This window comes from Corvus moneduloides, chromosome 1, assembly GCF_009650955.1.
Source record: "Corvus moneduloides isolate bCorMon1 chromosome 1, bCorMon1.pri, whole genome shotgun sequence".
NCBI lineage: Eukaryota > Metazoa > Chordata > Aves > Passeriformes > Corvidae > Corvus > Corvus moneduloides.
In genome coordinates, this window is record NC_045476.1 from 121,051,894 (window position 1) to 121,075,335 (window position 23,442).

Genomic DNA, 23,442 nt, shown 5'->3' on the forward strand with positions numbered 1-23,442 from the left:
ATTTCCCCTGCTAGCTACTGAATGATGGTACTGACCACTGTGTGTATACAGCTGTATGCCTTCTCTACAGGTTTTTGATGGCTGCGGAACTGCGAGCCTGAGATCACAAGTAGCTGGAGTCATAAAGATCTAGCCAGGCTGCATGAAAGAAGGCAGTAAAATATAGTGGGTTTGCTTTTTCATTCTTTATGCTGTGATAGAAAAAGGACATATATGACCCTTGAAAAGAGGAAAAGGTGAATAGTTGCATTTCTAGACAAAGCAGAGAGAGAACTGCCAGAAGGACAGAAGCAAGATGTTTGATGAGAGAGCTTTTGTCCTTGTTTTTGAGGGGAAAGTGGTGCTTTCCAAGACTGCAGTTGTTCAGTAATTTCCAGAATTGCATCCTTGAAATACAGACCGGCTGCTTGTGAAGAATTCTACCAGAAACATATTCCCTTTCCAAATGAGAAATGTCTGGGTAAGGCTGTATTCAGGTCACTGTTCTCCAAAAGTTCCATGAATTCCTGATATTTAAAGCAGGAACTCATGTACAGGAGTTCAGTTGCATCCTTAGATGGACTACTCCCTTCTGCAGGTACATCTGTGGCTGTAGTTGAGATGCTCTGGATTTTTGGGCTATCTGAGGTTGGCCTCAAAGTGCACAAGAAGCAGCAAGGAAACTGTTGAGGTTCTTGTGCTGTCTTATGTTAGGAGAGAGGCAAAAGTGGCATCATCAGAATTTCTCATTCTTTTTGACCTGCAATACACGTGCATACATGTACCTCTGTCTTAAGATGAATTCTGCGATAAATTTGGCTTCCTACATATGTGTGTTTTTATAACAGACTCTACAGTGTTCAGAAGTTGGAAGAGACTGTGGAGTTACGAACCTTATTTCACAATTCTAATTTCTGTAGGAAAGTTGTCTGGGCACCTTACTTTCCAACAAGTAGATCTGGAAAAAAAAGCTGGAAGCACCTCTAGGGAAAACTGTAAAAATATAAAAATAAGACTCTGTGCCTTCTAAATACTAATTCTGCTTCAGAGAAAGTAGATGAGAAGGAGGTTGCTTTCATGGATCAAATATCAATATTACTTCAGTTACAAAGCAATATACAAGCTTAACTTATATTCCTCATTTTATGGCAGCAGAATTGTCTTTTCTGGATCGCAACAAGTACCTTAGATCTTCCTACATATAATATCTCTCTCTGGAGGCATTTAAAGTCCTGAAAAAAACTCTGCTCAGAAGCTCACAAAAACTGTGAAGTACTTTGAAGTTCTGCAATTATGGCTAAATGTAATTTTCTGCAGGTTTATGGCATGTAAATAGCTCGAGATGCTACTGTGGGAAAAGCTAGTCCTTCATTTTTAAAACACACACTACATAGTAGTAATATGTATTTATGAGTGTATAAACTGTCCTGCTATGTGTTCAAAACCTGTGGTCAAAACCCATCTGTTTGTCAAAGCTTTTTGTTAGCTTAAAAAGAAGGTTGAATTACATGAATACCATCTTTTATTTGGAAGATTTTCTTAACACCACACATCTGAAATACACTCTTGTATTTAGAAATCATGATAAACAACCTGAAAACATTATTTTAAATACTACAGTGTAATGCTAGACAACAAAAATTATGGTCTCTAATACATGCCAATTGTTTTCACAGTTCTGGGGCCCATGCAAGGCCTAGAGTAGGGGGCAGTGTTTGACTTTTTAGTTTCAGACTATGCAAATTTATCCAGCATAGTGAGTTCCCTAGATTGGGAATAACTGTATGTACCAATTGCACATTGTGTTGATTATGCTCGGCCTAATTTTGGTAGTGCGGGGGCCACAGAGATGGTTTCTGTGAGAAGCTGCTGGAAGCTTCCACTGTATCTGGCAGAGCCAATCCCTGACGGCTTTGAACATGCTGCTGGCCAAAATTGGGCCAATGAGAGAGGCTGGTAACACCTCTGTGATGACATATTTTAGAAGAAAATCAAAACAAAGGGCACACAGTTCTTCTTCTAGTCAGAGAAGAGGAGGAGGTGAGAACATGTGGGGGTCAACAACATGGTGACACCAAGGTCAGTGGAGAGGGAGGGGGAGGAGATGCTCCAGGTGCTGGAGCCAAGATTCCTCTGCAGGCCACGGTGAGGACCATGGTGAAGCAGCTGTGCCCCTGCAGCCCATGGGGATCCACGGGGGATGCAGAGATCCACCCACAGCCTGTGGGGGAGGTGCCTATGCTGGAGCAGGTGGATGCCTGGGGGAGGCTGTGATCCAGTGGGAGATCCAGTGGAGAGAGGGTGCCCTGCTTCCAGGCTGGAGCAGCCTGTCCTTGGAGGACTGCAGCCTGTGGAAGAGAGACCCACGGCGCAGCAGTTTTGGGAGGGCTGTGCCTGTGGGAGGGACTCACGGTGCAGCAGTTTTGGGAGGACTGCTGTTCTTGAGATTGGAACCACACTGGAGAAGTTCATGGAGAACCCTCTCCCATGGGAGGGACCCCACAGTCTCACAGGGGAAGGACTCCTCTCCCTGAGTAATGGAAGAAAATCCTCAGGTGAGGAACTGACCAAACCCCCCTGCCCTGTCTCCCTGCACTGTCAGTGGGAAGGAGGGAGGGGCTGGGGGGAAAAGGTGTTCTAAAGGCTTATTTTACTTCTTATTATCCTTCTCTGACTCTGTTAGTAATAAATTCACTTTGTACCTCTAAGTTGAGCCTGTTTTGCCCTTCGGGTGTTTTCTCCCGGTCCTTATCTTGACTCATGAAGCCTTTGTTAATTTTTTTCTCTTTCCTCTGCCCAGCTGTGGCAGGGCAGGATGAGTGAGCGGCTTTTGTGGGTACCTGGCATTTTGGCCAGTGTCAAACCACAACAGTCATATCTCGGTGGCCTTCAATTTAGGATGGGGGTTCCTCTAGAGTCTGCAAATCAAATCTTCAGAATGATGTTTAAAACTCTAAAATATTGGGAAGTAAAAATCCATGAAGCAGTAATTTATAAAAATAACTTGGTGTGTTACATGCAGCAGATATCTAAAGTGAAGGGTACTGCTGCACACAATCAGAAGGCTTCTCAGTCCTGTAGCTTCTGGAAAGGAGACACTGTATGTTGTTCTCTGCAGAGAAGTGGTTCTTGGGGTAATCCTCATGGCAGTTGTATTGCTGATCTCCATAGCAGCCTGCCTACTGTTACTTGGAAGAAGAGTGCAGGTGTTTTGCAAGAGCAGGACAGGCATGATGTGTGACTGAATCAGCTCTTCCTCAGCCATGGGGAGGATGTTTTTCCACTGCATGCTCAGTTTTCATCAGTCTGGGAAGCCTTTGATTTACTGAAATACTCAAGGCAGCTTCTGAAGTGTGAAATTAGTTGTATGATGGTCCCTTCTGTGTGAGTAGCTGCCCAGTGTGTAAAGTGCTCCTATTAAAAGCTTGGACACAATATTTCTGCTACAGGTCAGTGAACACGCTGCAGGTGGTTGCTTGTGGCAAACCCAACATTTGGGGGTGGGTGTTTTGCCCCAAAAAGCTTGGGCTCTGTTTCTCCTCACAGCCATTACTCATGTCCCTTCCTATCTCCCATGTTGCATGTCGTGGCCCATCATGCCAGAAGCTCCTGTGTTTGCAATCAGCACCAGGAAGGCGATGCATTAGGTTTTTCCTGGCTATCTTCTTGGTTGGTATCTTGCAGGAGAGCATGTGATTAGTCATGGTTATTTATGAGATTCGTAGTTCTGAGACTTGCTTTTGGGAAGCCTGTGAGATCTTCAGCATAATAGTCCTTTAATGGTGTGATACAATGATATAAAGTGACATCATTCAGGGAAGAAGTGGTGCGTGGGGAATGTTTCTTTGTTGTTTGTATGTACAGCAGTGAGCACAGATGGCACCTCTTTGAGATAAAGGTGGCATCACGATAGAAGTGACATGATAGAAAAGACTTACCAACTCATCTGTAAAAGTTCAGGATTAGCATTTGTGTCTATTTCTGGTTACTGATACATACATACAGAGAATATATTTCTTTTAAATAGCCATAAGGCATGATTTTTGCTTTTCAGCCAATTTTTCCCTGAAGCAAAGACAAAATTGGTAATTTGAGAACAGCTCATTCTGATACTTCTGAGGATGGTTCCTACTTAGAGCTTCACACTTATGATTTCCCCCCCAGTATTTCTGTTGTATCCTTTACTGGCTTACAGCTTGACAGTATGTTTTACACATATATTTGTGTGTATACATGTGTTCAGAGTAGATAAATGTCTGTAGTAGATAAATATCATATGTGTGTCAAATATGGTACACCATGTGTTTTTCAGCCTTGATAGCCCTGGAATTTGGAAATTTATAATAAAACCATCTTTGATCATGAGAGCAGCCACATTACATGGCTGGATGTTCATGTGGCTTCTATTACAAGTAGAGACTGGCCTGTGCTTGTACAGAAATTGACTCTTCTTTCAGATAATCTTTCTCAGTCTGCATACCCTTCTCAAATCTATTCAGAAGTACAAGTGAGGATCATCTTCCTGGCCTGTTAAATCTTCTCTTTACATGCCTCTGCTAGTTCTGGCTCCCTCACATCAAACTGAACCTCTCTTTTTTTTTCAAGGATTTTGTTTAGTAAAGCCAAGCATTAGGTACTGCATTTAGCAGCTTACTGGGGTTTTTGTTCTTACTACAGGCCCATCACTGTCTGAATTGCCTGAAATTTCCAGAATACATGTTTTTCGGTCCCTTATGAAAGTAAAAATGCTCTACTTGAAAATCTGCCTTTATAACGTTCAGTTGTCATCTTAACTTCTACTAGGATGCTTGCAGATGGTTTCCATCTGGAACTGATTTGAAGACTAAATGAGAATTTTTTTTCAGTGGTTCATTTTCAGTAGTTTTGTAGGAATAGCTTTATATAATTCAGTGAGATCTTAATGCCTATTTCTTTTAATAATGGAGATTTTTCCTTCTTCCACATTTTTGTCCTGTTAATCCAATAATAATATTTACTGATTGCATACTGCTGTGTATTAATATATCCTGGCTCAGGGCATGAAAATAGTGTTTCTTGTTTCAATAAATACACTTGACTATTTAATTTTAAACTACTTAATATACATTTCTTCAGTGAAATTGCAGATGCTTGATATGAATGTTTTTAGACATCTGCCCTTAGTACATGACAGATAAAGGCAGATTACCTGGAAATTTACTTTCAGCTTGATGAGGCATCCCTGTTTTCTTTACAGAGGAATCTTCAGCATTTGATGGCAGTTGTGGCAGTGATAGGTGTTAGGGTCCTTGGTCTTAGATCAGTTTCCATTTGTTCAGCAACTGAAAATTCAAAGTGTCAAGAGTTTAGTTTAAAAATACAGGAAAAGGACTTAAAATTGAACAGCTTGATCAAGAGAAATTACACGTCAGTTTGAACGTACAGTGAATTAAAAAGCGCAGTGAATTAGTTAAGAGACTTCTTGCTCTTGAACCCCAGACTGTGAAGATGTGGTATAGGGAGACCCAAAAAGAAGACATGGATTCTGGTGTTCACTGGCTCCTCTCTGAGTCACCATCATGCTCATGAAATGTTGGAGTGGGCAATGAGCATTCCAATGAGTGGGCAGTGCTGGATGACTGCACAGCTGACCTGCTTCCTCCCTTGGAAAACAGATCTTGGTCTTTTGTTATGGTGCATACTCTCTTCCTCAGAGTGTGTAGTCCAAAAATAGCATAGCAAACTACTGTACTGCTGGAAGAAAGGAATGGTGAACCTGTCTTAACTAAACAGAGGTGAGTGGGTGTGGTTTGTAGGCTGGTCAGAAACTGTGTGAACAACTGGTGGTTAAACTGGTCTGTTACGATTTTTTTCAGATTGTCTTATCTACAATGTAGAATTTTACATCAAGCTTTTTGCTGTGTAAAATTTTTGTTACTAAAGTTTAAGAAAACTTCAAAACTGTAGGTTTTAATTTAAACCTACTTTTTTCAGTTTGGCAGTGTCAAATGTACAGAATAGAGCAGGGTCGCAACAGTGAACTGGAACTCTGAATTGGATTTACTCTGTGATCATCACATAGACTTGTGCAAGTTGCAGAAATTTCTTTTGGTTCGTTTATCTCATTTAGCTTAAATTCATACTTTGTGGACACATGGGTTAGTACTTTGAGACTTCATTAATGAATGGTTACATGAAGGTTTATTTCCAGTAGTTAGAGACAGTGGATGCCTATAGTGTGTTAGATATTGATTTATATGCGATTTTGGTTTCTCAGAATATTTTTCATGATCTCCTAGCAAATTTCTGTATACTCGGTCACTACGTTCTCTGTTGTATTAGTTTTTGGAAGACCATTACACAAACCTGGACAATAATTTGATTTATTGTAGGAGCTTTTAAAATGGATTTGCCTACATCTATTCTTGACATCAATTAAATTTATTATAAAGTCATATTTGCTCATTTTCCAGTCTCAGTCTTAACTATTACATTGTAAGGAATAACACTTGGAAGTCTTAGAATTCATGTAGTATAATAAACACTTGAAGGAATCTCTCTGCATCCATTCTTTCTGTGAAAAGAGGCACAACTGCTAAATAAATATTTTATTTTTCTACTACAGCACTGTAAAAGGAAATAGCAGACTATTATTTAGAGAGCTATAAATTCCCAAAATAAATTGCGTTTTTGTTTGTATTTAAAAGAATAGCTGAACAGATAGGAAAGTAGCCCATGCTGCTTCTCAAATTCTGACTTAAAATAAAAAATCTTCTCCTACATTAGTATTTATTTTCAAAACTGCCATGTGGGCAAATGGGCAAATCTGTATATGAATTTGTTATGACATTACATTTTTCCTGTTATCACAATAATTAAAATAAAACTGAGATACAGAAATAATTGTAATGAAAGTGGAAAGATAACCTAGTATAAAGCCAGCTAGAAAACACTGTCAAACCAGTTATTAACATTTGCTTAAATTTTCTCTAGGCAGGCTTATGGTAGCACAGGTCTCTGGCTTTAGCGTTGGCCAGGACATAGACTTTGAGATCACACACACTTGTGCAACATAAACTCCTTCCTGAATTCCTGCTTTGCTGTTATTTGCAACTGTAGTGGTTTTTTTTTTTTTTTGTTTTGTTTTTGTTTTTGGTGGTTTTTTTTGGTTTTTTTTTTGGTTGTTGTTGAGACATGAGATTTAAATGGAATTATACTAGAGTACAGAAATGAAATGCTTATTAGTAAGAGTCAGATGCTTTGATAGGAAACCAGAAAGGGCTAAGATGACTTCACCATCTTACTAAATACTCATGTTCTGGCAAGGCCTCTAATGGATGAGGCATATGCATGTAGTATATAGAAAGTACTGTGTAAATAGCATAGTACTAACAGTCTAAGAGAGTTATCCTTTTAAAATAGAGAGAGGAGAGCTGTCCATAGTGATTCTGTCTCTCCCACAGCACCTCGACAGCTACTCATTCTGTAAGATGAATCAGCAAGCAAATGTATTAATTGCTGATAGGTGACATTGAACCACTTACAATTTATGTTTTGCTATCCTTGTATACAACAGATGCCTGTTAGGAAAGATTTTTCTCTGCTTTACTTTGAAGTGGTAGGTTGTCTATCAAGAATAAAAGCTGACATCGCTGGTGGATGTGTTAATTGCCAGTTGGATTAATAATGGAGACTGTGGTATCCAGCTATGTGTTTGCACAAAACCTTTATGAACTTTTATTGTCAGTACAGCTCCTTGTATGACCCATTTTGCTGCAATTGAGTATGGGAAGAGGCTGCAGACACATAAAGGCTTCAGACATGCAAGTGTTCCCCACCCTTCACCCTTGTGCGGGCATGTATGTGCAGCATGGTAACAGAAACTTCATTTTCCTAGGCAAAAAAACATTCACCTCTATGTCAACATGTCCTCTGGTTTTCTGTTACTCTCTGGTTTTCTGTTACTCTCTGGATGTTTGGCCTACTGTGTTGTATTTCAGAATACAGTTGTGTGTTTATAGAAAACGTACTGTGAGTCCTAGTTAAAGCTTATTTTGGCCAAATTGGTAATTATGATACAACTGGGAAAGGCAGTTCATTAACATAGATGGGGATGTGAGACATAGACTTCCATTAATTTGTCTGAGTACTTTTTAAATTATGGCTGGGGGACTGTGAAATTTACTTTAATGTTCAACAAATGGGCTAAGAGAAACAGTGATCAGTGGCAGAAGGCATTTTGCAAAGAAACTGGATGGATGGATGGATGGATGGATGGATGAAAGACTTCTGCTGCATAGTTCCAGGCTCGGCAGTTCATCACTATTCAATCGCAAAGATTAAAACAAATTAGATCTTAGAAAGCTATGAGCCAAGAGCTGCCCAACAAAATGTCCAAAGGCACAGGGGAGCCCTGCAAACTGATTCAAATGCACAGGGATAAATTCCAGAACCCCTATTTGTGTTTAAATATTTATTACCATTTTAACTTTTTGTTTTCCTATGACATATGTCTCTTTCCCATGCCAGATTTCCAGTCTTTGAAAGAATAGTAAACACTTCTCTCTCGCAAAAAGAAGAGTTGCTTTGTACTCTCTCATTCCTGTGGCAGTAACAGGGGATTGTACTTTGAATAATTTTACTTACTGATTGGAATTGAAATTTCTTTTCACTAACGAGTTTTTATTGTTTGGGTTTGGTTTTCTTAGCTTTTTTTTTTTTTGTGATACCTAACCCTCCAAGGAACTTTATAACAAAGTTTATTTATTCCCCCTGGTTTTTGGGGAGCAGAAGTTCCTAGAGTGACTCAGATCTTCCCATATCTGTGCAGTGCTCTTGAAAATTGAATGTAGCATTCAGACCTGCATTTTTAAATGTGTTAAACAAATTGCCTGTAGAAGTGAGGGAAAAACATCTCATTGCTGGCAAAATTGGCACAATTTGTAAACTGGCTTAATGCTTCTGTTTGTTTCTGTTCAAATGAAAGGTGTGAAATGTTTTTGTCTAGCTGAGTGTATTTTCTATAAAAAGACTTAAATTTCACAGTGATAAATTCTAGTAAAATTTTGCTCCTGGCAAAATATTAGTGCACACATGCTATGGATCCCCAGGAAATGATGAGCTTTATGCTGAATTGGACTTGGGAGTACTGAAAAACATTTGTTCACAGGCGTTTCTGGAAGTGCAAAACCATCTATGTCAGTATAGTATATGCTTCAGAGGCTTTTCATATCCTACAAAGAAGGGAAATACCTTGATATACCCTAAGGCTGGGGTAAAGGCAAAAGAGAAATCTGACAGATACGTAATTCACCTTGGCTGTTTAAGTGCTGTGTAAAAACTGAATGCAAGTCTGTAGCAGAATGAGGTGAGTGAATGTGGTCACATGCACTCTTTTCATACATTCTAAGACTGATAATCTGGAAGGTTAGTTCTGAACAAACAGCAGGACCAGTGTGCAGAAAATCTTGTAAGTGCATCCATGTAATTTTAAAAATAAATTTTTTTAGCAAGAAAACTTTTTTAAAAATTCATGATAAGTACTGAAACACAGTGGTGGATTTACATCTCTTTTATGTCTTCACATGAGTAACCTGGTTTGCTGATTATATAGTTTATTTTTCTTACATTTTTCATCCTCTTCTAGTGGATGTGTGCTTTATGTTCAGTATACTCAGGGTGTTTTATGTTCAACTAGACCAAAAAAAAAAAAAGAGACTTTATCTGGTGGTATCAACCAAGCAGAGAATTGCTATGCTAAAGCAACTTTCATTTACTAAAGGTTGACAAATCACTGCTCTAGAGGTGGGAAACCAGTCAGACAAGTTTATATCACAAATGAAAATAGTGAGGTATGCCTAATAAATTTGGAACTCAATGAAAACAGATAAACTGAGTTCATTGGGTCTGAAGCCAAGAGCATTGCTACAGGGAGTGTATAATGTGCTGTGATAGAATTTCCAGTGGTAGCTTTATGAATAAGAGGATAGAATTAACACTTATGCCGATGGCTAAGACTAAATTGAATTATAACTGCATTAACTTTAGTAACAGTTTTACCCTCTTCCTTTCCCTTGCAATTATTAGGAAGTTATTTTTTTTTTAAAAGAAAACAAAGCACATTTTTACAGAGCAAGCATATTGTTCCATCTTTGACTATAATGAGCATTCATTGGTTGGTGTGGGTAATTACCTTTTTGGAAAATACAGATTTATTCTGTGAAATCTGGCTTGGAGTGTAAAGCAGCTGAAATTCAAATATGAAACTGAGCCATATTGATCTTGGTAATTTAAAAAAAAAAATCCACAGTAAAACAGATTAAGGTTGATCAAAACCTTTCTGTTTGATTTCTGTCCTCAGCTGGAGGCATTTACTAGGATTCCTCTTATGACTTTCTTACCATTAATTAATACAGAAAACTATGCCTTTATTAAGTGGCACTAGGATATCACACAGGAGTAGTGGTACTTTGTACTCTGCTGCCCAGTTTGTGCTCATAATGTCAGATGTGCTGCTCTGTGCTATGGACCATTAGGATCTGAGAACAATCTGAACTGCATACAAGAGCAGAGCATCACAGAATCATGGAAGGTTAGGAGCAACCTTGAAAGATAATCTGGTTCAGCCTTTCAAGAAGTCACAATCTGTTCTATCCCTGCTGTCAGTTTCCATATAGGGACTAATAAAATATATTCTTGATAGATCTCATGACTGATGAGGTTGAGTAAGCTTCTGTAATTGAAGAATGAAGCCTTAAGTATGGAAATATCACCTCAAATACTGGAACAAGTAGTATAGTTGGGCTGAATTTGCATCCTGTAGTGAGAAAGGAACTTGCACTCTTAGTGCTAAACTCTGAAAGGGTTCTTCCACCTGACCACTACTTTCTGAACTGGAATCTTACCAGCACAGGCAATTATTCCTGATTAGTTTCAGATGTCCTGGAGTACTTACATGATAATTGACCATATTTGTTAAAGAAAAAGGTTATTTTTTAAATTCTAGTAATGCTTAAAGTGTCATCATTTTGAGTCATTCATTTTTCCAATTTTATTTTATTCAACTATACCTAGTTTACCTATATTTACCTATCTTTGCAAACACATTGTTTATATACAACTTAAAGACTATCTCAACCTTCTTACTTCTCTTTATTTTTTATACTATCAAAGCAATTCATGCTTTTCTCACCTCTCCTCATCTTCCATAGGTATCTTACTATTTTTTTGCCTAAATCTTCTTTGGTGTTTCTGGTGTAATTGGTTTTATTTACTTATTTTTGTTCCTTTACTCATTTTTTGAAACTTAACATTGTTTCTCTCATTCAGTTTGGGTTTTTTTCTTGGATGTTTGCAGTCATGGAAATGGTCATGGCTGAAAAAAGGTTCTTTGGTATGTCATGGTATGGCAGTGTTTCAGATGTGTTTTTGTAGATGTAACTGTGAAATAGTGAGCAACCAAGCTCATTGAAGAGCTTCATCTCATCAAAGATTGTTAAATGGCTGTTTTCAGCCAGACCAGACTGCAATATAGAACTACTCAGACAGTAAAAAATTATGTGTAGTGGGCACTATGAGTATGGGTGAAAAAGAAAAAAAAAAGAAGAGACAGTGAATAGTAGCAACTCGTGTGATGGATGGCCTTCCACCCTTGAGAGACTCCCTTGATCATAGTTCCTGTTTCTTCTCCTTTGTTGTGAACATCTGGTGAACTTTGTGATTCCTGGCAAGGATTTTTCTGGCACACTGAGAGAATGCTGCCATCCAGGAAAGTCTTCTTTTATTGCCTGCAGCCTTAGTAAGCTCTTCTTCTTTTTTTTTTTTTTAATGACAGAGATGGACTTCATTTGTTTAATGAAAAGTGAAACTTGAAGTAATGGACCTTAGTACACTTTGGACAGCCTGTGGAAGAAATTCTCCTTGCTACAGCTAGTCACCAGATGGTCTTCCCCTACAGATCTTCTGCTTTGATAAACATTAAATCTCTGCATATAAGGTGCTTGTGGGCATTAAAAACGGGGGTTTTTTTGTTGTTTTATTTTACATTCTCTTGCAATATGTCCCCAAGAAGGGCTTCAGCCCTATTTATTCAGTTTCCTTAATTACAATACTCTTTTTACTGATTTGATCTTGTTGGCTTACGTAGTCACCAAGGGTCAGAAAAAGTGTTATGTGTGATAAGGGAAGTGAGACGTAAAGCTGACACTAGAAAGGCAGTATTTTAGGAAGGGGCTGGTATGTGGCGGAGGTGGTGGTGGTGGCTGTGTTACTCTGAGTTTGCAGGTGGCATGAGCAGCTGCACCAGGAGAGTAGCTTGTGCTGCCACTGCCCTGCTGCCTTCCCGGCCACACCAGGGGAATGAGAGGGAAACCATCTGGTGGGAGCTGTGTTGGGGACACTGCTGCAGCCAGGCTGTTCGTGCCAGCAGTGGCTCTGCTGGCTGTGCCTCCCTCCACAACCAGCCAGCTTGAGCACAGCTGGGAAGTGTCAGGGCACATCACTGGTCCTAACTTCACTGCTGCCTGCCTGGCTTCCTTCCTCACCAGCGCAGCTGAACGTAAGGACTTAATCCCGCATCCATTCATATGCACCAATAATTGCTTAAGGGACAGTGTTAGGGCATAAATCAGTGGAAGTCATGTGGTCCCTTCATACAATAAGCTAATATTATCCTTAACTCCCAATTAACTCCCAATTAACTCCCTTTCTTGTGCTCTAATCTTATTCTCGATATTTCCTGGTTATACTGTAAGTGGTCCTTTCGAAACTGCTTGTCAACCCAACTAAAGCACAGATGATAAGTTGTCTAATGTCTTTTTGTGTACTATTTGACATTCTGTTCTTGTAAATAATTTATTAGCAGAGAAAATGCAATGAAAGTTTGACTCTGGCTTCTTTCAGATGTTCATATTGACAATTTATGATCTTTCACAAAATATTTATCTTACGTCCGAGAACAAAAATGAACCAAGAGGCAGATTTGATATTGTATCAAGGGGTTCATTCCACTCTTACATGTTTTTCAGTAAAAGAGATTTGAATCCCAGCTACTTAAAGTTGAATCAGCTCAGATGAAATGTTAGGAAGCCTTAAGTTGTGAAGGCAGCATGAAAGAGCTGGAGTGCAGTCGGTGAGGGAGGTTACCACTGAAGCTGTCTGGAAGCTCAGTTTGTTACAAAGACTATGCAGTGTAACGTGTTTCATGTTTGTCCCTGATACTTCAATGTCTCAATCAGAACTCCCTACAGCCTTTTTTAAAAGGTATTGTGAATCTCTTATCAGTTGCTTTGAACATTTTCACAGTTATTTTGGTTTCTGCAAAGCAATGTGAAAAGAGTAAGTTGTGATTTATCTGAGAGATATTTTGGGATAATTTATTTCCATGTTGCAAATAGAAATTCACATTCTGCAGAGTGACAAAGAGGCAAATTGTCCTCCCAACCACCTTTACATTACTCTGTCTTTACATATAATACACATCAATAACAATTGTTGCCTTTTTTTTTTTTTTTTTTTAATCCGACTCTTTAACTGAATTTTCAGTCTGTGGTTTGATTTCATCAAGATCAGGCTTTTGGAATTGCTGTGTTCCCTGGTTTTAGAGCTAAAAGGAAAAAACAGAAGCTGATTCTGCACCTAATTCACACCTGCTGAAATACGTGGTTTAACATTGCATTCATTAAACTGAATCAAAGTTGTCTGTCGTGATGTATACCAGGGTACTGGTGATGAGCACGCTGAATGGCTCTTGAGCTGTCTTGTGTCTGCAGAGAGCTGTCTGCACAGGAATTACTGTTATTCTTAAGAGAAGTTTTAAACTAGGGCAGCCTGGGTGTCAGGTTGGCCCCTATTCTGAGATACTTTGCTTTTGAAGTAGCAGTTTATCCCTTCGCTAAGAAGAGCGTCATTTGCTGCCTCTCAGGGTGCTGTCGTGCTGTACTGGTAGCAATGACACATCACGGCAGCCAGCAGAGGTTAAAATAGATTCTCCTCCCCATACTAGCCAGTGAGTGAATGTGTAAGTTAAGGTAACACCTCATAGCTTTATCCTGGAAAGTCCTCTGGAATTCCAACACTGAGTGGAATTACAACCTTGCCTGGATGTAGCATAAGATCATAGATGATCTGGCTGACGTTGATAAGCTCAGCAGCGAGCTGTTGAAGCAGTAAACCAAGCTCTGCTGCCTTAGTAATACCGCTGCTCTTTTACTTGCTGTACTGGGCATCTGCAGAGTGGTAATTTGACCCAGGCAGTTTTCATTGGTCTGCCTTTCCGGCTTTCCTTAGTGTGTTGTCTTTTAAACTCTCTCTCCCAAGCTCTTGCTCTACTCACACAGTGCAAAACCAGGGTGGATTCCTGAATGCACTGCTCAGCCAGGGAAAATGTGTCCAAGACCTGTTCAAGAAGTGTTCCTGCTTGTCCTTTGTGACAGAGTATTTTGTGATGTGTCAGTTTGTCTAGCATAGAAGATAAAGCACCTTTGAAAAATAGAGACTTTTAAAAAAATGGAAACTGTGTTAGGTTTGACAGCAACCAAACAGAATGTAAGCAGAATGTCTGCAGCTTCTGGAAACTGAGATAACTTCAGGAATGAAATGAAATGTTGAAATTATTTTTCCTGCATGTATGTTTTAGCATATCAAGAGGTTTCTTTCTCAACATAAAACCTGTATCTGGACACACTCTTATGTGTTTTGTATTTCTGGTTTTCCTCTTAAATGTATACCTATATCTTGGCAACCATACTCCATTTTTAAACAAAATGTGTTTTATTGTCATTTTTGCAAAAGTTTTACCCAGCTTAGCCATGTGTAGTTCTCCTGTGCATGCCTTGTCACAGGATGCCATTCCTGTTCCTGCAGAGAAACCACATTCTAAGTCTTGTGTTTCAGATAAACCTCATTCTTCCATGAGCAGTGTCTTCCTGGTTGCTCACTGAAGCCACACCTGTCCACTTCTAAGATTTTTCCTTCAACATTCAGTGGTGACAGTGCAAAGAAAGAAATGCTAGGAGTAACACTGAGGAAGGTACAACAGCTGCCAATGCAGAAAATCCTGCCAATATTTATAAACAAAGCTCTTTATAAAATGTCCACTCTTTTTAGCAATTAATGCCAGCAGAAGATGTATCTTAAGGCAAAAAAACCCAACCCAAACCAAACCAAACCAGTACACCCCCCACTTCTCCCAAGCATTTTATAGGTTCATAATTTTCCTCTGTTTCTATGCCAGGTGGCATAGAATTTTCCTTCTGGGAGAATTAGTTTATTAGTCCAGTTTACAGGTAGGATTGTTGAAATTCCTCATTCTGTTTGCATTCACAGCCAAGAATAAGTTCCCAGGTTTTTTGTTCAGATATCCACATTTGCACAGCATTGCTCTGTGCAGTTTGTGGTGTGGATCGAACTCAGTTCGTCTCCACACCACAAGAAGCCCATGGAGCAAAACATAGTGTCTCTGGCACCTTGTGGGACCACATTCCAGTAATCACAAGAGACAGATTCTCTGTGCACATAAATCATGTGTGCTCAACAAGAAAATTACTACTGCATACCAGTTTCCAAATCAGTCTTCCTAGTAAGATAATAGCGTACTTGTATTTTCCACAGCATTGTGAGTTTGGGGCTTTTTAAGCTTTGAAGCTCAGCATTATGAATAAACCTTGAAATTATATACATTCCTATTTGTTTTCAATAATGTTTCCATAGGGAAAGGGTAGAGCATGTTCTGTTTAAGCATTTATTGCTTTGATTTTTGATCCTTTGCTTGTACATGATCACTATTCATCTGAGTACAGCACCAGAAAGTACACAAATATTAAAAGAAACTTAACTTTCTTTCACTGTAACACTTTGAAAAGAAATAAAAATTACCCTTCATACTCATTTCAAAACCTCAAGATATTTTTTGTGTTGGTTGAAAATTTGTTCAAATATATTGCATGGTCAAACTTGTGAATTTACAATTCTTTGTTTTTTGAAAGATTAAAAGTTTTAGAAACCTTGTATCTATCTTTTGGTTGAGACTTAGCTCTACTGGTGACAGCAGGATTTTTCAGCTCATATTTTTTCCTGTTTATGTAGGCATTTTTATGTTTATCCAACCATGAAATGTATATTAGCAGTGCTTCAGACACCTGGGAAGGTAGATTATGTTTTTTGACTGGTGGGAAAAAGAAAATAAAACTGAGAGTTCTTGTTCACAAACCTCTACCAGAAAGTGCAATATCCATTCCAATTTCTTTTGTCTATGTATCAGGAATAAAGTTTGCTCAAGCAAAAGTTTTGGTTAAGTTTCCTGTATTACTATTTGCCAGAAATAAGGATAGATGTGATTTTCTTTTCCTTTGTGGATGGACTTTGACAGTACATCTGGGTTCATGCACCCCGTACTTCAGCTATTGAAGGCTTTGGATAGGGCAAGAAATGGTTTATCAGCTTCACTTGTGATTGATGGGAGTGTTTTAAATTCTCCCTCTCTCTTTTCTTTTTTTTTTTAATTAATGAAAAGATAAAGTTATTAAGATTGCAACTTCAAGTGTTAAAACCAGTTAATATATGTGTGCTTCAACTTGTCCTTACATGTCACGAGATGGCCCAATAATATCACAACATACCTGTATTCCACTGGGTGTTGCAGCATTCAATGAATAGGATAAAGGGTAATAACAAATTGGGATTTGTCAACAAATTGAGTTGGGATTCTCATATATTTACAACATGATGAGTTGCAGCATTGCTCATGGCTACTGAAATAAGGCACAGTGCCTCAGGGTTAATGGAACAGTGAAATGAAATTGTGAACCTGCACAAATACTGGTCTGAATGTCTTCTGGTGAAAATGTTACATTTGACTCTTGAATTCTAGCATAGATTTGAGTTACCTTTGCTTGTGTGATGCTTGCATACAAAATGTGGATGTATCTGATAGACCTGTTTTATAAGCACTTGTTTTCATTTGGTTTGATATGGGACCTAAAGTTGACTTCTTTATAAATGGCTGACATTTGTATACTTCTTGCACACTTTTTATACGGAATGGAGCAGTTCAGATAAATACTTTTTTATTAAAGAAAATTACTCTGATTTGATACATGCCAAAACCTTGTTTTGAAAGTCCTACTATCTGGAAACTAAAAGTACAACTTATGGTATCTGAAGTGAGCTATGCATTCTGAACTGCTGTTTTAATCTTTTATTGAATAGGTGGACAGTTTTGCTATTTTTAATAGGTTATGGACAAGTTTTCAGAGGGAGAGCAAAATGCCTTTTCTTGCTTTTTCAGGTATTTTTAGAAAATACCTGATTCTATCTGGTACTGGCAAGCAGACAATTTAGGATTAAAGAGTCATAAACTCTGTATATGCACTATTGCCTTATAACCAAATGATAGGACACAGGCTGTAGAATTTACGGTATGTAAAGATGCCTACTGCAGTAAACACTGTCTTCTTTAAAGTATTGGAGCAAGCTGAAAATGCCAGACCAAAAGAAAAAAGACATCAGAACACCTAATGGAATCTAAGGCAATAAATACTTACCTGGGAAGAAACAAACTTGTGAACTGGAACCTGAAAGCAGGTTATAGTGAGGTGGGTGTTGGTCTCTTCTCCCATGTTACAATGATAGTACAAAAGGAAATGGTCTCAAGATGCACCAGGGGAGGTTTAGATTGGATATTAGGAAAAATTTCTTCAGTGAAAGGTTTGTCAAGTGTTGGAACAGGCTGCCCAGGGAAGCTGGTGAGTCACCATCTCTGGAGGCATTTAAAAGACCTGTTGATGTGGTGCTTAGGGACATGATTTAGTGGTGGACTTGACCGTGTTAGGTTTATGGTTGGACTTGATGACCATTAAGGTCTTTTCCAACATAAATGATCCTAAGATTCTGTATTTCTATGGCTTAATACACTACAAACCTGAAGCATAACCTGAGTACACTGGGAACTTTCATTGTCTGAACAGAATGAGCTAAGTCTATGTCAGATTGTCTGACTAAGACAAATAGGAGAGCTGAAACATCTCTGAGTAATCTTTTATTACTGCATGAACAGTTTTTGGGTTTCCTTTCTAATTACTATTTTTTGTGGATGAATCAACTTTGTTCAGGAGGCCTTTTCCACCTTTGCTATTTTCTTCTGAATATTGGGGCTAAACAGTTCTATTTGTCAATGCTAGATTAACTTCAGGTATTCTCTTCCCTCAGCTTCCCCATCTTCCATTTACACAGAAAACACCCTGAAAGAGAGTAAAGCCCAGGTTTAGTTGCTGGAAAGTAGCACAAGTAGCAAGGCAGACTGCAGCTGGAAACAAAAGTGAAAAATCTAGACAGGACAGGTCAGTACCTGGAGAATAAAAGGCTAAGAGATTGACACCATAAGGAAGAGTCCTGCAGAAAGGCTGAGCCAGAGAGAGCCAGGACAGGTCTGGCAGAACTCAGCAGGCAGGAGGACTAAACTGAAAGCTAGCATCTACATGTGTGTTCCCAGTAATGAGGGAAGGGAACCAGGTTTTTGCAATTAACTGACTGATTTAATTTAAAGGGAGCCTCAGCTCCCTTTTCTCTAAGATATTGACAGGTGCATTTAATTACCTCACACAAGTAGTAATTAGTCTCTATTTCAGTGTTGGTTGCTGAGGTATTTGCTGCATATGACTATATTGTAGTCAGGTGAATTAAAAATGTGGATGCTCTATTTTGCCATGGCATAAATGGGTTTGTATCTATATTTGTTTCAATGTATACTTTCTATTTGAAGCATATTTTTGTACTTAAATTCTCATAATGAAAGCTGAAAATGAGGGCTTTTTGAAAGTTAACGGAACTGCACACTTCTAGTAGTTTTTCCTTGTATCACTCTAAAATCAAAGCATTGCAAAAACTAAAATTATTTCAGAATTGAGCTTTATCGAGAGCAATGGCCTAATGTCCATTTAGAAGAACTCTGAGTTACAGTAAATGACTAAAGCTGGAACTTGACTCATTTCAGGTCAGTGTATGGAGATTAACGGGCTTGCTCAGAGATTCCCTTGAAAATAATATTCCAATTCAGGAAACAGAAATCAAATACATCTATTCACCAATGGAGTTCTTCATAGTCAGGAATTGATTTTAATGTCGGTTCCAATTTGTTGTGAAATTTTTGAGGCATTTCCCAACAGATGGGGCTTCAGTGATTTAGTTTTTGTTATGAACTGAAGTGCTCAGTTTTTCCTGGGTAATACTTATTCACTGCTCTTGAGATTTGTTTCCTGCTGTTTTGAAGCATGTCCTGTCTTTTGCTTTGGCTGGAAATGTTGCTCAGTTGAGTGGTGATTTTCTGTGGGAAAAATGTAAGGAGAGAGTAGTGCAGGATAGACTTTCTGAAGTCTTGCAAACCTGTGGCACAGAGGTCTTCATGAGGGCTCTTAGTGACCAGAGGAAGTTTTCTCTGCATTAAATATTTTTGTGTACATGTAGGTTTTACAGTTGACTTTACTAATTAGTCTGCAGAAATGTCTTTCATGAGTCACACTTGTTCTTTTTGCTTCTAGTAAGACTTAACCTGCCCAGGAATAATTGTACTTCTTGACGTATTTGTAATACTTGATTAACTAGATGTTCAGAAGCTATAAAAAATACTTACATTTCTATGCCTTCATAGGTTATTTATTTAATAGGTATTTTTTAAAATATAGCTTAACCTTTTCTGTTGAAAATTGAATATGTAGGTCTTTGCTTTTGCGATTTAGTATGTAGCCCTTAGCTTTTGCATCCGAGTATTATTTTCTTCCATCTCCTTCGTTGAATAATTGTTGGGAACCGTCAGTTTATAGGGAATCAATTAAGTAATTTGTTTCTCATAATTAAATAATGAACCACAGCAACCAACCAAGTAAACACACTCAGAAATTATGTCTGAAATATTTTTCCATAAGTCTGACACCAATCCAATGGTTGTATCTCAGGTAATAAAACTGATTTACTACATTAGATAATTTGATCAGTCCAACCCAGTCAAGGATGTCCATGATTGCTGCTAAAAGGGCTTAATTATGATGGCATATGTTGTCATTAAGGCTTTGTTGGTCATCCATGGTTATTAAAAACACCACTTTTCTTTAAGCTATTGATTTCTTTGTTGCAATGGTATTCCACAGAATGATAATACAATAAAATGGCCTTCTGATTCCATGAGATGAAATAGAAACTTAATATTTATTTCAGGAAGAAGAAAGAACAACCTCGGTTCCCATCTGAATGACTTTGTGTTGCCTGCTGCCTATGTTTACTTAATCCTGAATACGTTTCCAGTGGAGTAGCAAACGCTTGATTTCAGTGTTTGTGTGAATGCATGAACATGCTCATGCCCATCAATAAATGGAGTAAATTGAATATCTAAAGTTTCTGTGGGGGAATTAGCAGGGGAAAGGCAGCTTATTTCTGACTGAAGATTCTTACTTGTCATTGAACATCCCTGTAATACAAAAAGGCTTTTTCTGCCTCTCCTCCCAGATCTCAGTTGTTCTGCTCCAGCATAGTGGAGCAGGTCATCTTCCCTGTTACAAGCAAGTGCTCTTGTAGCTTCACCACTGAATCGCATTTCATTTGCATTTTTTTATTTCATGAGGACGTTGGAACGAGGAAAGGTGGAGCCCTGACCTTCATTCTGCAAACCTTCTCTGGTTAGGAAAGGAAATGGGACCTGCGATACATGAAAGTGGGTGTTAATTTGCTGCCTTACAGACTGGCCTGTGTCCATATTGCTTTGCTTAGTCCCTGAAACAAGGACAAGGCCAAGCCCAATCCGACCCTTTTGCTATTTTCATTTTTTCACATGCTTTGCAATAGTTCTGTACATTACTATATTTACTTGAAGGGCTTACATCTTCAAACCATTTGCTTTTCTTCTTGACTTTGCAAATAAGCTTCTGTAGATGCAGAAACTGTCTGTGGCTTGTACATAGCAACTGCTTCCTATCCCATTCTACCCTCCACAACAGCAGAATTACTGAAAGATGAGCATTATGTTCAAGCATAGATTTACTGGTTTGACACACAGCTGTTTCAAAAGTGCACTATACTTCAAAGGAGCATAATATTATTTGAAATGTATGTTGCAAAATAGAGATGAAGCAAAACATGTCGTTTGCTGCATATTTAAGGAATATGGTGCTTCTAACTACCGAAAGATGTTAGAGCTGGATTGTAATGCAGAAAGTATGAGAGTCTTTAGGGAGATGTTTTGACTCTTACAGAATGTGAGGAGTATCCATCAAGGGCAAGTTTATAGAGAAGCATTTACATTAATCTGTGTGCACTTTGCTAGGGAAAAACACAGCCGTTCAAGGGTGAGGAAACACCCATGAGACCACTGATGAGATTATGCTATGAAAGGAGATTTTAGCAATGTTTCAGTTTATAACTAGATTATGTTGCTCAATTCAATGGTACATAAATAAAATCTTTTAGGAAAGCTGACACATTCATACCTTCTCCAAAAGGACAGAGATGATGATGATGATAAAAAAATACCATTAGAGTAGGTGAATGTGGTTTTTGTTTTGTTTACTGTCATCTGTGGAATGATGCAACACAGAAATAAATAAGATTTTTAAGTCACACATGAAAGATTTACCTGCTGTGTTTTGTAAGAACACCTGAAGTGTGAACTCTCACAAAGTGAGGACACTGCTCCATGTTTCTGCAGGCAATACTCTGAATAATGAATGAATTTAATAAGATTTATTTAGACATGGGGTGAAGTGGAGTTGTTTGATTATTGGTTATTGGCTGTAATTTATGCTTCAGTAAGGTTTTAAAATTCTCTGTTGCTGCAGGTGAAAGATTATTTTGGGTTTTGATCAGATCTGAAAACCTTTCTGAGATTTTTGCTGACTCATCCACTCTATACGAAAATTTGTTGTGTGTCTCAAATGTTTAGTGAAATATTTTCTTCCAAAAAGAAAAATATTTTGAAATACATCATACATAAAAAAATGTCTTACAGAGTGTCTTAAAAAGACTTAAATCTTATTTTTAAATTATCCTGGTGGAATAGTATTTTTCTTGTCATGTTTTTTGAGAGTAAGATGATAACTGATACTTATTATTCCGTAGGACTGACAAATAACAATCAATCTGTGATTTCCTTTGATAGATTTTTATTACGTTCAGAGCAAGAATCTTGCTCAGTGGCTATAGCTACAATTTAATCAGAAGAGAATATAAATTTGCTGCTTTGACAGCCTAATGATGTAGAAAACTCTGAGGAAGAAGTAATCAATAAAGAGGTAGATGCATACTGATCATACCCTTCCTCAAAGGAAAATCTTACCTGTACTGCATAAGTTATGCTTTGATTTTAATGGTGCAACAGATACCTTAAATGCTAAGTAACACAACTTGTCTATTAAAAAAAAAAAAACCTTTAACCATGTGTATAAATTTTTACTTTGTATTATATATATAATGGAAGGGATTGCCCATGCCCTTGAACTATCAGTGATATAGTCAAAATGCTATATTACTCATTTGTGTAGTTTGTGTTGTAATAAAATAGATGTTTACTGTAAAGATACTACTTTTTTATTTTTCATTCTATTTTTAAATTGAAATGCAAAGCTAGATTTTCCTGGCCTTTTCCTATAAGGACTAATATTCTTGCAGCTAATTTTAGCTGCTTTCAACTGCATCAGAGGCCTGAAATTTTTTTTGAAATAAAACTGTCTTACTGATTTTATAGTTAATTTGCCCATTCAACATGTAAGAAGAGTGTGGTGAATACTTTATCTCATGGTGCTTTTTTCAAGGAATTGTTCAGTTCTGCCCCAAACAGAAAAAGGAAGACCTTGACTTCCAGTTTCTTGGAGTCCTTTTTCATCCTTTTTCCACTTGGAAACAAAGGAGTGTCATTTTGAGAATGACAGTGTTATTGCTAGAATGAAGTCAAGCAGAAATAAATAAAAAGTCTGTGAGAGTCCGTAGCTCTTGTCAATGTAATAGGAATTTGAAAATTTGCAGGTGGTGTAAGTAACCGGTAAGGTCTGCATCTCTTAAGTATTACCAGAGACCAGCTAGGAATACAGCTACAAACACCAGTCACTTGGCTGAAAGGTTAAATCAATGAACAGTATTGTCAGTGCCCTTTTTGTTGGCTTATCAAGAAGAATACACTCTGTCAAATACAAAACCCAAAACATATTTGTAGGCATTTTGTGTTAGGCACCATCTGGACTATATGTGATTTCAGGATTGCATTAACACAGTACTTGGGCTTTTTCAACTTCAGAATGATGGAAATCTAATCCACAATTTAAGGCAAGGCAGGAAAGAGGCCTTTACTGTTTTAGAAGCAACATAATTTATTGGTTCTCCCTAGCTAAATCTGTTCTTACTTCAGAAATTGTACAGTTCCTACCACAAGTACTTTTGTATGTAGTATTAAATGTATAAACCTAATAACATGTTTTTTATAACATTACTTATTTTGACATCATGGGGTAT

At 38.0% G+C, this 23,442-nt stretch overlaps 1 protein-coding gene across 4 annotated transcripts in view; it reads left to right on the forward strand.

Moving 5' to 3' along the window:
• Positions 1–23,442, forward strand: part of SNTG1 (syntrophin gamma 1) — a 335,889-nt gene that overhangs the window by 9,874 nt on the left and 302,573 nt on the right. Inside the window, exon 1 of one of the 4 annotated variants that reach the window (XM_032125022.1) lies at positions 2,490–2,534. The exons of the other annotated variants lie outside the window; for them this stretch is intronic. The gene's annotated coding sequence lies outside the window, so the exon portion shown is untranslated. Of the gene's footprint in view, positions 1–2,489; positions 2,535–23,442 lie in introns of those variants that run through there. 4 annotated transcript variants of the gene reach the window in all.